This window comes from Centroberyx gerrardi, chromosome 4 (genome assembly GCF_048128805.1).
Source record: "Centroberyx gerrardi isolate f3 chromosome 4, fCenGer3.hap1.cur.20231027, whole genome shotgun sequence".
Classification (NCBI taxonomy): domain Eukaryota; kingdom Metazoa; phylum Chordata; class Actinopteri; order Beryciformes; family Berycidae; genus Centroberyx; species Centroberyx gerrardi.
In genome coordinates this window covers 12,372,701-12,388,357 of record NC_136000.1, presented here as the reverse complement: position 1 = coordinate 12,388,357, position 15,657 = coordinate 12,372,701, and the positions used below count along the sequence as shown (strand labels likewise).

The window sequence follows — 15,657 nt, the reverse complement described above, 5'->3', positions numbered from 1 at the left end:
ATATATGCATTAGTGTAGTCATATTTCTATAGTTATCTCTGATTGCACAGAATCTGTAGTTGTTAGTCTTCAACTGGTTTAAAACCTCAGTATCTCCAAATGACAGACGATGAGCCCCTTCTAGGAACTAAAACGTTTTCATGTTAAGACTCGGGAGAAGGAGAAGGACCTTCCTCTCTAACGCTGGGTCAATCCATTCTTTTCCACTTTGCTACATTTTTCCAGAGATGGTCTATGTAAGGTTTCTCTCTTTCTTTCCCACCGGAGCTGCCTGCTTCTCCATCTTAACTTGTGTTTTGATCACATGGGTGCATGTCGCACATTCAAAAGTTGTGACTGGTCACACGTAAGCACCTGATGTACCACACCAGGACTTTCAGAAGAACTGACAAACAATATAGCTGAATTACAGACTTATTAATTGTGGAAACAAAATGGCAATATATAATTATCTATGATTAATTGTGCAGCCCTCCAGGGCATGCAAACACACTAGGCTTGTTCACAGACTGCAGTGCCAAACAGCAGTGTGGCCTTACACCACTCCATAGTTTGCTTCTCTGAACGTATTGACTCTGCTAAATAACTTGGGTTTACAAAGTGAGGGGGAGAAATTTGTAATTTCCAGAATGTCCCATGTCCCTGGTGAAACCTGCGGGGCTGAGACATTCTCCAAGCCTTGTCTTCCATATCAATGAGTAAGTAATAAAGCAGTTTGGAGGGGCTCCTGGCCTCTGGAGAGCAGTGTGTGGCGGCAGCTCGTCCACAGCCGACTGAGTTTCTGTTCCTCCTGGTGCCCCCAAAGTGTGAACAGCAAACACATCAAAGCATCTTGTCTCCCACTATGGAAGGCTGATCTTTTACGTCACGTCACACTTAACCTGTGAAAAACTATCAAGCAGGCCTATTCTGAGGCATTTCTCATCACCATGTATTCTGGTCTATCCATTAGAAACTGAACAAAAGCGGTTGAGGTACTGAAGAATAACAATGAAGTTCAATTAGTGCTACCAAGCACATTAATTGCTGTCATGTTTTTGATTGCAGATATCATCGGAACAAACCACTTAGAGTCAATTTTCTTTCATCATAAATTAAACAGCGCTAGTAGTAAAGAAGAATGATCCCTGAGGTGCCACATTTTTACTATTTCAAGCCTTTGACTTGGTGCCTCCTTGCTCAGTCAGTCTTGTTTGCTGAAGCGCTACCTGGTTGCTAGGCAGCCCAGTTGGATGACGGAGAGTATTCATTTGAGGGCTCAGTCTGCGTCACTAAGGATCTCTTCATTCGGCATTAATTGCTTGGTAAAGGTCAGAAACACAGACTGAAAATATCCATGATGTTTTCATCCGTTCTGGTGTCGAGCAACATATGACATTCCATTAAATGTTTGCAATTTTAGCAGCGCTGTCATCTGACTTTTTTTCTCCTGAATACGCATCATGAAAGAGGTTCGTCATATAATCCTGCGCTCATCACTCCAAGGCTTCATCTGGCCCATCATGTATGTCGTGTGACGCAAAACAAACAGTGCATGCACACACACGTACACAGCTTCACACACTACAATAACCGCGCCTCTGCTGCCTGAAGCTGCTCAAATGAGTAACCAAGATTGTCTCAACCACAGTAACGGCCAATAAAATCAACGTTAGTGTTTGCGGATGTTGGTTTAGTGAGCTTTAATGGCCAGCATTAATGGCTCTAGAGACCGAGGGGTCCAGAATGACGGAGTATTAGGTTTCTCAGGTCACTATCTTCCACCTCTCGCTGTACAAAAAAGTGGTTTTCTACCTCTGAAATGAAATAGCTCTCTCTGGCCATCAATTTGCCACAAAACACAGCCCCTTATTTCAACATTTCATCACACTGTCATTGTTTCCGTGTTGCCCTGCCCCAATGCAATGATAGGCGGAATTGATTGAACTGTTCAGTTTCTCTCAGTAGGCAGCCACCTACCACAAAAACACAACACACACAGCTGCAGGTTCACACCAACACAGGTACACACCAGCCTTGTTACTATTCAGCCTCTGTGATTGGTTTGTCCATCACTGTCCCACTCTATAGACACAGCGCAAATAATAAAGGTTCTTGGTGACACAAAATCAATAGTGGGGACATTGCATGTTATTATCTCTCACAAAGCACAACCTCTCCCTTGTCTGTCAGCAGATAATACACAACAATCTTTAGATGCAATATATACCTCTAAACAGCACCTCAAACGTCACCATGTTTTTTTTCACACAAATAACAGCAGTTTTGAAGCCTTAGCTTGTTAGTGGCGCTATTGACTTGTGCAAATAATCAGATGAGAGCCAAAAGAATTCCTGACATTTCCTGAGGGGTCATTACAGCTTTTCACGGAAATGTTATGTCCTTATAGAGGAAGTGGAACATGGCCTGCAGCTCGCTAACAGTAGTGGAGACAGCCTCACTTTTCAGATAAACAAAGCTTAAACAAAGGATACCACTTTCTTCTGGACCGAGGCTTATAGCAGAAAAGCTTTCCATCTCAAATAACAGCTCCAACTCTATGTGTGTGTGTGTGTGTGTGTGTGTGTATGCATGTGTGTGTGTGTGTGTGTGTGTGTGCATGCGTGTGTCATTTGATGTAGGGAAAATCACACCATTGCCCACATGCATTCAAGCCACATTAGGCTGCCAGGACTAGCTCAGACAGCCTGTTACTTAAATGGGGGACAAATTTCGTTCAATAGCCCATTGCAGCAGCAATCAGTGGAGACCTATTGAAATACTGAACCGGTAAGACCAAGGCTGGTGAATAAAGATGTGACTGCACAATGTGTTTCTGTTCATGTGTCTATGTGTTTAAGTGTCTTAAAGTTAGTGATTTTTTACTTCTTTAAAGAAATATTTCTATGCTTTAAACTATGATTATTCCCCACTGCTTTATGCCTAGGAAAAGGTTCCTAATGGTTGGGTCATTGCTGCTAAAATATGTCACAGTCTATAGGATTAACTCACATTCACTTATGTCACAGCTACCTCTCAGAGGATGTGAGTACACCCACGCAGCTCGCTAATCAGGTTTTTACCGAGCACCACAAATGCCATGAGGGCTCAGGTGAGTTTACACAGAAACAAATGAGGGAATCAACCCTAGCCAGTGGCCAATCAATGCCTGCACAGCATGGTTGATGTTAAAGCATGATGAGGTAGAGATCTAATCAGGGAAAAGGTTGCCGTTGTCTCCTGGTCCTAATAGAGAATCTGCCCAAGTTCAGCTTGTTCCCTCGGCACGGGCCTGCTTCTGATTGCATGATTGCATTCTATTTAGAAGAAAATTAAACTTCTGATTGGACAAGAAGCTATTCACTGCCTCATTCTTGTCAAAAAGCCTGTCAGGGCCACTAAATTTCCACGCTCAACAATGAATGAGCTATGTAAGAGACTGGTTACATTTTTAGACTGTCTGCTGCTTGGCTTGCCATAAAATTGCATTTGGAACAGACATCCAAGTAAACCTCCAGATGCCACGCTCAACATTTAATTAGAGATTCCAACAGATTCTATTGGAAAAAGTACAGAAAAAGTACAAACAATATACAAACAAATATACAAAAAAAAAACAACAAAATATTCCTTACAATAAAATATTGCTAGACTGTAAGCACTGACAGGCTATTCTTTGAAGCCGTACTATTCAATTGCTTTGACAAATATAATGGATATGCTCTCAAAGAGGCACAAAATAAGCACCACAACTTATCAAAGTTAATGTGTCATAATGACAGAAATGAGCACAGTCTGGGGATTACTGTGTGGTGTTATTAGGCAAAATGTGTTTCAGACAGTATTTCACTCAGTGGGACATATGAGTCAATGAGCATTAAAACTGTATGACGCTTTGACAATAAAGCTCTGTCTTAACAAAGCCAGTCTTGTAGTAGAGCCTCTGTGTTACAGGGCTTGACAGCTCTAGCATTAGAAAGAAGTTGAGGATCAAACCTGCTACTGTTACTAAAGGCATCAGCTGCTATCAGGGCAGGAGGAGGGATTTTTCTCAGCGCTGTCACGGCAAAGCATGTGCGTACTAGCAACACAAATACACACACACAAAAACAACTGTTGATATGCAGGATCTGGCATGTGCAAGGTGTTTCTCAATACGTGTTCTTGTGCGTTCTTGTGTCCGTGATGCGTTTTACGTAATATCCAACCATCAAAGCACGATTCCAAAACAAAACCACATGAGGACGGAGGACGGATAAACATCCCGGAAGTTTACTTTCCAGTCGGATGGATGCATCGGACGGTGACTTGCCTGACGAGAACGAAAGGGAAGCCCCGACATTTAGTGCAAGGACAACGAATCATGTCCGAGCAGCGCTATAATGTACAGTTCAGAGTCATTTGAAACAAAATTAACAGCTCTGTGTCTTAATTGATTGCGCACATCAAGCACAAAGCCCATCTCAGACTGTAAGGAAGCATCTCTGCGCTTCCTTACAGTTCTCTCCAAGACAAGATCGTTCTCTCCAAGACAACTTGGGAAGAACGTTCTCCACAAGGTCACAAGTGTCGACTTGGCATTCTTGGATTTGATAATCAGCTTTGGTTGGCTTCAAAGATGAATTATATAATACCTTGGGTTTCAATCAATCTGCATGACAGGGGGCTAGGTTGTTAGCATGCATTTGCATACATCTGCATTAAATATGCTTCATCCTTCAAAAATTTGCAGAATAATAGAGAGTACTTCGGGTTAGGGTTAGACCTTAGGAAAAAAAACATATAATCTGGTAAATTAACTTGCTTTGATCAACAGAAATATATGTGAAAGTCCAAAGACTAGGTGGCTGTGTTTGTACAGACGGTATGTGACTGAGGCGTGGGTGACATTTCGCATAGGGATTGTGTCACCAGCATGTGTCACTCATCACTGCATGCCAGGGGTGAAATGTTTATAAAGGGAGCTCCTGCAGTTGAGATTGTTGCCATGTCTGAATTTTGTTAAACACACACACACACACACACACACACACACACACAATCCTAATAGTATACTAACCATACTGTGGGATTTATTTTGTTTTAACTAATATTTTTCTCACATCTACTCAGTCAATCCTGGACAAAAGGTTTAAATGTTTTTTAAATCCTGGCATTTTCAGTATACTGATATTAAACCATTTTAAATTCAGTATAGTTAAAAAAGCGCAATGCACATGATAAACACAGTTTGGACGGGTCATGTGTCCCTTTCTGCTTACTGCAACTAATCAGTGAATTCAGCCGCTGCGGTGTTTGCTTGGAACAGAAACCTGCATACACCGGGCACCGCTGACTTAAGAGGGAACATTGGTCACCAGCTGGGCCAGTGATATTAATACTGCTCCTCCAGTCTGGCCCGGATGGTCCGAGAACATGATCATAACAGACTTATAATAAAAATAAATACTCAAATCAAAACTATTTGGGAGCTGCGTCATACGAGTGAGATTACCCTCCGTATCTAAACCACTACAACAGGAAACAGGCTTCAATGGCACATTCTTGGACAAAGGTCTGCCATGGACTGGACCCATCTACTCTGTGACCCAAGCCGACCCACACAAATACCTAAAGAAGAAATAAATCATACATTTGAATTTCTACATTTATTTACCTATATTTAACCGGATGATTCAATTAACTTGAACCAGATGATTGGTTTGCCCGCACCACAATGGATTAAATACACAGCTGTGAATCTTTTTGTACAGTGGATGTGGTATAGGTTAAAATCTGAAGTGCTGGCATTCCAGCTCTCTCCAGAGGCTGGTACAAGCATTGCTGAAGCTGAGAGGAAAAAAAAAACATGGGTTGTATATATTCTGCTCATTACTCCATAAGACTGGCGCAGACTAAAACACTTTCCGGGAGTAAAATAAATAAATAAATAAATAAATAAAAGCATATTGATCAAAATATAAATCCTAAGCCTAATTAGCATTAGAGAATCCATCTGCCCTATATTTAATGCAGCAGTTGGTGTATTTGACAATGAATTAAGGCCAATTGATTTTCATTCAAGTTTGCACGGCCAAAAAATTCTTATTCTTATACTCTGTGGTATACAAGTTTTGTCTGATCTCTGCTACTTTGCAAGACTTTTCTTTTGACTGCTTCTTGGAGTCGCTACAGAAACCATCTTAAAGTGGTAATCTGGTGATAGAGAGTAGCAGACAATTATCTATGTGAAAGTATCAAGATTATTTCTTCAAAGAATAATATTTTTCTCACTAGGACAAAATATTACCAAAATCAGTAGTTTCCATTTCCTACCAAAAAAACAAAACTCCTTTACTGAAGCAACCCCTAAATGAACCCGGCACATGAAGCGATCCATAAGGCAGTGAACTGGTAACAGTCGTCAGATCAGTGGTGGCCGATTGTGAATGATGATCTACTGCTGAGCTCCCACCTCTTAATGAAATCAATGAGTAAATGAAAAAGACTGAGTGACTGTAGGAGAGGGATTACTTTGGCAACCTCCATGGGGACGGCTCCGCGGCGATAGGGAGCGTCCATGGAGAGATAAAGCTGCCGCCTCAAGTCTTAACATTTAGAGACATTTCCATTTCTTTCATCCTTTTGTAAGAGCTGAGTCCTTCCGGTAAAAGGTTGCCCAGGGGTCGACCGACCAGATATACCATTGTACTGGTGCTGAAACTGTTTGACCTGATGCATTAATGCACGAGTGCTGCTGGGGAGAAGTGAAAGGTGACTTTGTCCAAATGCCGAGGGGGAAATGTGACACCACATCATAAAAAAATTTTGCATTCACACACAGACAACCAGCCCAAACAATCACAATGCCCCACTGTGAGCATGAATACATACAGGCTCCAAGCAACTAGTCTGCAGTAAAAAACTCTCTCTGAACAGCTGACCAGCACAACCCTACACATGCCTCATTTCAGAGCGACTGTGAATAAAGACTCATTGACGATGGCCTTTTACCACAGACACGCTAAGTACTATACAACGATAATAAAACTATGACTTACTGAATAGAGATTCTCTGAAATATGGGGTTCACGCCTTGCTCCTAACCCCTGGTTGAAGATGATATATGATGCTGCCGATGCTGTTCTTACACCAAATGTCCTGCAGGATGCTCTTAAAGATTACCTGTTGGTTAGAAATCACAGGTTTTTTAGATGGAAAAACACATTTACTATAGCAAGTCAATTAAATGCCCTTGGCAAACTACAAACAACATGTGTACTTCCCAAAAAAGCCACAGGAATATTTTTCCTAAACAAATGAAAAAGGGTGCAACAGCTAGGATTGTTGCAGAATAAGAACTATGAGATTACTGCTATGCACATTCATCACAATATTATAAAACAACCCAAACCAAAAGATAACATGACATCTTCTATAAAACATTACAATAGGACCTAAATGGATTATAAAAGATAATGACTCCAAAATGAGATCTTTCTGGTTTTCTGTGGACACCTGGAGCTGCCTGGGGGAAATGCCTTGCCAAATACACACAGCAACTGTCCACAGCTTTTTGCCACCACTCAACAATGGAATTGCTTTCTGTTTTCCCAAGATATCATCGATGAGTTGGGCAGCCTATCAGCGCCATAAAAAGGCATCGTCTGAAAAGCAACATAGGGACTTGGCTTCTCTAATCTTGTCCACTGGAAATAAACACAAGCACATCTGCTGTAGGGTCATTATTAAAGCCTATGGCTAACCCGCTGACACACCAGAGAGTAAGGAAATTAAAAAGGGAGGATTCCAGGAATAAAGCCTTCCTCTATGATTGACCAATATTGTTGCTATAGATAGTCCCCAGAGAGAGGTACCAGAGGGCAGAAAGATGAAACTAAATATAGCTTACCACCATTTTGCTGAGGTAAATCTTATTTTTTGCCATTTTAATAATAAACCTGAAGCAATAGTGTAACTGAAGCAAAGCTTCTCTCCATTGATACCTACAGGCTTGTGTGCCAAAGCCCAAAGTCAGCTGTGATTAAAAATGAATGACTTCCTATGCATTCTCAGAGTATAAGAAAATCCAGTGATAAAATACAAGGTCTTGAGGCAAAGATCCTCAACAGCTCTCTCTAGAGAAACCACTTTGCACCACTGTGATCTGCCAGGGACGAGCGCTTCAGGCAGAATCAAGACTAACCTTAAACAAGATGCCAAGCTCTCAAGATCTAAATTTACACATGTAACTAACCTCAGTAACCACTAAATTCATAATGCTTACAATGGGTAGTGCCTTTGGTTTTGAGCAATTGGAGGTGGACAGCGTTATGAACTGGACTATCAATTAATCACTGAAGGGTTAAAACTGAAAAAGGGTCACCATCTGCTTTGGCTACCCAGCATGCAGTATGCCAACAGCGTGCAAAGGACCTAAGGGATGGCCCAGGGCTGCACTCGGTGCCGCTGCCTGCCTCAGTGCCCCATCACAAAGTCTACAGAGAGAAGCTCAGCTATCTACATATGCTGCTGCTAAACTCTCTAAGGCTCATTTCAGCTTCACAGCCCGGCTCCGCTGAGACCAGATTATCTCTCTTTCCTTGCCTGGTGGACTGCAATCGAAACATTAATATTACAGAGAGAGAAAAAAAATTCTTGTTCTTCTCCAAGTTTTCTAGGAATATAATAATATTCTGATACTCTATTGGTGCCTGTAGGGAAATTCTATTTTAATTTGCCCCCCCCTGCGATAAGGAGGTCAGACGGGTCAACAGCACCCCTGGAACTGGAAGGGAATCAGTGTCTTGCTTAAGGACACTTAAGCAGGGTGGATACTTGCCAACATGAGGGCTTGAACACAGGTTCTCCAGTTGAAGGGCAGCTTTTCTATTCACTATGGTAAACAGCTGCCCAAATATGATGTCAGTGTTTTCACCTGACATCCCAACAATCATCTTGAGACCACTGTCCTCAGAACATCAATAATAGCATTTCTCACACACCTGAAGTGCTGAATTGGATGCCCAATGAAAAGTATAGCTGTGCCGCTTCTGTGTGATAAAGAGCTGTGCTAGTCATGCTTTTATCCTGTATGAGAGCCATTAGGAGGATGAGCTTGTGATCATTTGAAAGAGTCTTTGAAAGCAGGGTTGGCTGAGGTGACAATATCCTGCTGTCAGAGGCATTCAATGAAAAAGACACTCCAAAAGGTCATCATTAGGCCAGATCTGACCCATTTACCAGAGCCACTTCTCCAGTCGCCGAATAGAGAGCTGAGTTGGTGAGAGCAGAAAATATCCTATGGTGTGGTGACACTTGCTTTGTTTCAATCCAGATAAAGGATGTTTGTCAAACCTATACCTCCGCCGGTACAATGCTGATGACTAAACACAGACATCCAACACTCTACTGCCCACTCCTTATCTATTTTATTCATTTTCCACAATGCAACTTTGTCACCATGGGCACAAAGAACAGGGAAGGAAGCCCCTTATCCATCCTTCCTACTTCCTTGGCCGATTAGGATCCCCCGCCCGCCCACAGACTCTGGATGACGTGTTGATTCATTGATCATTAGATGATTAGAGCAGAGCGGTACTACCGCTGCCATGGTAATAAGGCCTGATACATGGAAAAGACAAAGCAAATAAGCTATTTACAAGGTGTCTTGCTGAGGGATAAAATCCTTTCATGTGTCTCCTCATTTTTCTTCATGGTTCTTCACTTTGAAAGAATAGAAGAGCCACCATGTTATTGGTTGCTGTTTTTACCCAAGCCAGCACCTTGGGTTAGCTTTTGTTCTGCGTGTTGAATACTTGTAGTATTACAATTGTTATCATGATGTCTTTGTGCAATTATAAACTAAGCAACTAAGGTAATTTGAGGGATAAATCAAACTGTTCATTAGTCTGCTCTACCATGCATTCAGTAACTGAAGGTTCAAATAGAGGAAAGTTTACATTGCAGGTATGAGATGGGATGAGATGAACTTAAATGATCCCCATGGGGAAACTGCATCAAGACATTCAAGAGTTTAAAAATGGCAATGGAATATAACTTGTAATATAAATACTAAAGTATATAAATAATATATAAATAATAAAATGATTCTTCTGCAGACCTCTAAACAAGACTCTCCAGCTCAGTCCATAAGTGCTGAGAATACTGTACATTCTGTGCTGCAACAGAGCTAAACTGCATGTGGGACAAGTCTTGACATACCAAGTACAAACCTTAACTGCTGTGTGTCAAGCAGACTCTCACAGTGAATGATCTACGGCTCCCAAGAATGAACAGCAGCATACCCCCATTGCCTCTGCATTGTCTCGTTTGATTATCGGCACTTTACTTCACCAACAAAGCTTCTGGAAAAAGTAGCCCAGTGCATCTGCGCTGTTCAGATGAATATACACCGAGACAGCCTCCTTTCTTTCATTCTTTCATCCACTCTCTCTGTTACAGCACACCGCTGTCAGTGCCTCCCCTCTCCCTTCTGCAGGAGAGATGATAACATAGTTGGCACATTGGTCTGTTTCTCATGAAATATCTTGGAGTGCTGCCTTAATTGGGCAATGTCTACCCCTTAGACAGACACAAAGACTATTATTTTGGCTCCTACTGTCTTATTCAACCAGTCAATCAACTTTCACATCCAATTCTGACTTCCCTCAATAAAAAATTTAAAAAATATTCTAGACGTCCAGCTCTCAAACAGACTACAGCGCTCAAAGCCCTGTTGTACTTCGGGCTGGTCAAACCAAAGAGCTTTTACTGTGGATTAAGACCACAACTATAAATGTTCGCCTCTGTGTTGGGATCAGAATAGCTTACGTTGGATATTGACAACACGTTTTTCGGGGGTCTCTTGATTTTATTATCAAGTAATCATTAGAGGACTTCACCTTAACATAGCCTACTACTAACGCTGGAAAATAACTTCACAGTAACTGGGTGGGGTGTATGAGCAACCGGCGGGCAACTGCCCAACAACACAATCTTTAACCGGTTTGATCATCTGATAAAGATGAACGCTTTCTTTGCGTGATACTTTTACGCGTCAAAAGTAACTTACTGCCTTTCTTCAATAAGGTTTATTTGACTGAGCTGCCCGTCAGCAACTCTGAATGCCACGCTCAACTTTGCCTCTCTAGCCTACCAAGAGAAATCACATAATGTCACGATACAATTTCACCAGCTTGCTAATAAAAGCGCCTTGTGAAGAAATAGTTGTTTTTTTTATTGAACGATCTTATAATATCACGCAGCTACGTGGAAAGAATCATAACTCCCCAATACCTTGACGGATAAAAGCAAAACCACACACGCATCTCCAAGTAAAATTCTAGTTCTTGGGAAAAACAAACGCAAAAACATGAAGCACTACTAGAGCACTTCATAGAAATCTAACAATACTTACACGGTGAAGCTGAACAGTGTCTCGGGGAGTTTTGCTCCGAAGTGAAGCCGCCGTGTTGCAACGAGTGCGCACAGTGTGTGGTGTGTGGTGTGGTGTGTGTGGTGTGTGTGTGTGGATTCACATCGCAGTATTCAGTTTCACAAACCCTGGAGAAGCAAACAATCCGACAGAGCGGCCACTTACCGTAAAGTCAAGTGCGCACGCGAAACCGCACATAGGGCTGCCTCTACCGTAACACTCAGACTACTACTCGCCTTAAAATGTGGTCTGTGTGTCATTCATTGAGTAATTTGTTTGTACCCTGTCTGATACAGTATAGAGACGCACAAAACAAAGCACACGCTGCGGTAATGTGCGGTAATTTGTGTTATTGTGCGGTAGTTTGACTAGCTCCACTCTCCCCTCCCTCCACCAATAGGCGCGCAGCTGATTGACAACTGGAGTGAGGCCCTCGTGCTCAGAATATTCTGCAATATTTTACTCATTTCTGTTCAGCCAACACGGGGATTACTTCTGCTGACTTCAAACAAAATGCCAACTCAGAAAACCTTTGTACAGGGGCTTTTACTGACCACCACCATCGTCACCAACAACAATAATGTTGCACTAAACACAGATCAAAAGATCAAAAGTAACATAAAATCAACAGCAAAAGCATTAAAACCAAGGTAACTAATATAAAGACATGCAAGAACCATAAGAGGGAGGTCAGAACAATTAAAGAAGGTCATTATGTAAAAGCAAGTTTATAAAAGTGAGTTTTTAAAAAAGTAATTTAAAAGATGACACTGATTTAGCCAGCTCCTTAAGCATGTCATACCAAAGTCTAGGAGCCCTGATGGCAAAGGCCCGGCCGCCTCTCGTTTTTAATCTACACTTTGGAACAGCCAGTAGGTGCCTGCCTGCGGACCTCAGCCTGAGATCCACCTCATATGGAGCTGAAAAGGTCTGTGATACAGCTTGGTGCCAGACCCATCTGTGCCTATTAAAATGACAATCCTGGGTGATGTGATCTTTTCTTTTTGTTTCTTTTTTAACCCTGGCTGCTGCATTTTGGAGACAAGAGAGACCTTTGGCTGAGGCAGAAATACAGAGAGCTGCAGTAAGTGAGAAGAGATAAAAGCATGGATGACTTTCTCCAGATCACTGGAGGATAAAAACTGCTTAATTTTGGAAATATTCTCTAGTTGAAAGGAACAGCAATGAACAACTCTCTTTAACCGCTTGTCTACACTAAAATAAAATAAAGAAATACACCAAAGTTTCTTGCTACTGGCTTTATAAAGGCAGACAGAGTGCCTTAATTTATGGTGAATCAGTTTAGTGGAGTTGGTGGGCAGAAAAGGACTTTTTCTGGTTTGGTTTCAGTCGTAGAACATTCTGCATCCTGCGTGAAACAGTTTATGAGATTGACTATAGAGTGTTAGTGTCATTAGGTTTTACAGGCAGATATGTCATTGGCATTTCAGTGAACATTTGTATTGTGTTTGCGAATAACATGTCCAAGTAGAAGAATGTAATTGGAGAATGAAATGGGGCCCAAAATTGAACCCTGCGTGACCCCACATGTAATGCCTGCGGAAGATGAGGATGAGTCGCCTCTGTTGACTGAAAACATTCTACTGGAGAGATAGGAGTTAAACCAGTGAAGAGCTACTGTATGTCCCAGAGACCAACCCAAGCATCTAATAAAAGGTCATAGTCTATTAGCCTTGCAACTCGCAAGACTCGTCTGGCTTGTGAGGCTAATAGTCTACAGTATCAAAGGTTGCACTGAAATCTAAAAGAATTCTAATGGAACATTGCCCCTATAAGGAGGTCACTGGTCACTCTGAGGAGAGCCGTCTCTGATATAAAGTGCTATAAACCAGATTGGGTTTTCTCAAATATATTAATTTGACACATCAGTGATAATAGTTGAGTTGAAATAACGTTTTCTAACACCTTGGATTAAAAGGGCAGTTTGGAGATTGGCCTGTAGTTTGCAAGAGACAAGACTAGTTTTTTTTACAGAGGCTGAATCATGGCATGTTTAAACTAGAAGGGAAGAATACAAGTGGCCAGAGAGCTATTGATAATATATAAAATGCTTGCACAGACTGATTTAAATCCTTCTTTAACAAACGCTGTGGGAACAATATAGAGGAGACAGATGGATGACTTCAGGCAAGATATTGTCTGCAGTATACCAGGGGAGGAATATGGCTTCAAAACAGCTCAGTAAAGCCAAATTACTGCAGTAGGTCCCTGTCAGAGGACGAGATCCGGAGTCTTATTTCCTTTACCTTTTTGGTTAAGAATATTTAAAATTCTTCACACTTTTCAGCGGAGGCTGAGGTGCAGTCAGTAGAAGAGAGGTTAACAACTAAATCAAAAATATTGAAAAGCTCCCTGGAGTTAAGATAGTCCTTTGAAATAAGGGCTGAGAAATAAGCTGCTCCTGCTCTCGCATCCTTAACAACGTTCTGATATTTCAGCATGACGCCCTTGATAATATTGTATACTAGCAGTTTATCAGCCTTCCATTTATGTTTGGCTTTTCTACATTTTCTCTCCATGACCCGAGTGTTATCATCTGGCCAAGGCAGGGATATTTTTCTTGATTTTATTTTTTTTATCTTAATTCGAGCAACAGTATTAGGAATATTCAAGTAGGTGCTATTAAAATGACCAACAAGCTCCTCAGTATTGAGCAGAGGCACTGGATTAGTATTGGACATAGCAGTCAAAAAGGCCTGGTAGCAGAATTAAAGATGTGGGAGCGGAACGGTGCACAGAAGGTGGGAGCAGTGCAAGACAGCACACATTAAAAACAATGGCCTTACGGTCAGATACACACATTTCTCTGAAAGCAACATCAGTTGGTGTGAATCGAAGTGACAAGTCAAGGATATATCTCTTTGAAAGAATAGGTCCACTAACACAACGAACAAAATTAAAAAACTTACAAAGATGCCCACTGAACAAGCAACAGACAAGAATGTTAAAATCCCTAGAGTATTAAAATATTATCAAATTTTGGCATAATCAAGGCCAGTAGTTCAGAGAAATCATAAATGTTTTCACAATTTATACTTGGAGGGTCGTACTGTTAATTAGGAAGTTATGATGAGGGATAAAGGATGTAGTAGAACATCTGAAATTGTAACTGCTGCACTGCCTCCACAACCAGAGAGCCAAGGTTGGTGACAGAAGAGTCTGACATGCACAGACTCTGAAAGTGGCAGAGTGGAAAAATCCTCTAAAAGGGCAACGGTCTTGAGAAAGGGCTAAGGTTTTGAGAATCAATTTATTGATAGTTTTGCATGCTATTTCAAAAATGTGGCCCATATTCAGACTGAATGTAATTATATAGTTAATGGACTGAAAATTGGATGAGTGAAATAGATGTTGGCCCAGCCCTAATGTTCCTCAAAACAGTTTGCATTGAGAAGATGAAACAAAAAACAAGATTGAGAGATACCAAACCGTCATTTCATATTTTCTCTCAATTTTGGCTTTTTTTTTTCTGCAATTTCTTCATCCAAAGTAGCAGCGGGCATTTTTATTTCTGCACAGATTGGACGAGAGAGGGAGGCAAGTGTCTTATCATTTTATGGAATGGATGAAATCATTCATGCAGCCTTAACTGCTCACTGCTGACCAATATAAGCCATTGAAGAGAGGCAAGGCATGTAGCCTATACATAAAGTGGAAATACTGTGGTATAAATGGTTGCCCATTTTATTTTGTAGCTCCTCAGGTGATCAGTGTTAGTAATGCCTGTTGCCTTTGTGTCGGTGTTTCAATCTTTAAAGGACAAAAGGGTAGGGAGCCCCTCGAACCCATGTACCAGGGACACACTGAACCTTGGAAGGGCGCAGATGATGGGGGTTAGGTGTATGTTGCGGATGAATGGCAAGGAGGGGCATAATGAGAGGGGCAAGGGGTTGCAGACTGGTGTGAGGCCATGAAATTGTGTGGGCTGAGTTGGTGCAGAGGGCATGGACCGAGTGGGAGGAGGTGAGGGGATGAGACAGTTACGCTTTCACCCTCATTTGCTTTACTATCACACTTATCAATATGTACTATCTATAGCCTGCAGGCAGAAGAATGTGGACATGTGCTATAGGGGGTTTGAGTAATGCACTAGAAATATGGGCTTTAGGGATGGGGGTGGGACGAGTGAGAGGCATGTGTGTTTTATCTTCACCCACACTCAGACCTGTCAACCAAAAACACAGTTCATCCACCCCCAGCCTGCAGCAGCCAATCAGGTTTCAGAATCACAACACTCACAT

At 41.6% G+C, this 15,657-nt stretch overlaps 1 protein-coding gene across 2 annotated transcripts in view; it reads right to left on the bottom strand.

Annotated features, from left to right (window-relative positions):
• tp53i11b (tumor protein p53 inducible protein 11b) overlaps positions 1-11,474 on the bottom strand; it is a 41,310-nt gene extending 29,836 nt beyond the window's left edge. Inside the window, exons 1-2 of one of the 2 annotated variants that reach the window (XM_078282887.1) lie at positions 11,378-11,474; positions 7,020-7,143 (exon numbers count right to left, since the gene is read on the bottom strand). The gene's annotated coding sequence lies outside the window, so the exon portion shown is untranslated. The remainder of the gene's footprint in view (positions 1-7,019; positions 7,144-11,377) is intronic. The other variant, XM_078282888.1, reaches the window with a different exon arrangement.
• Between the last annotated feature and the right edge of the window lie 4,183 nt (positions 11,475-15,657).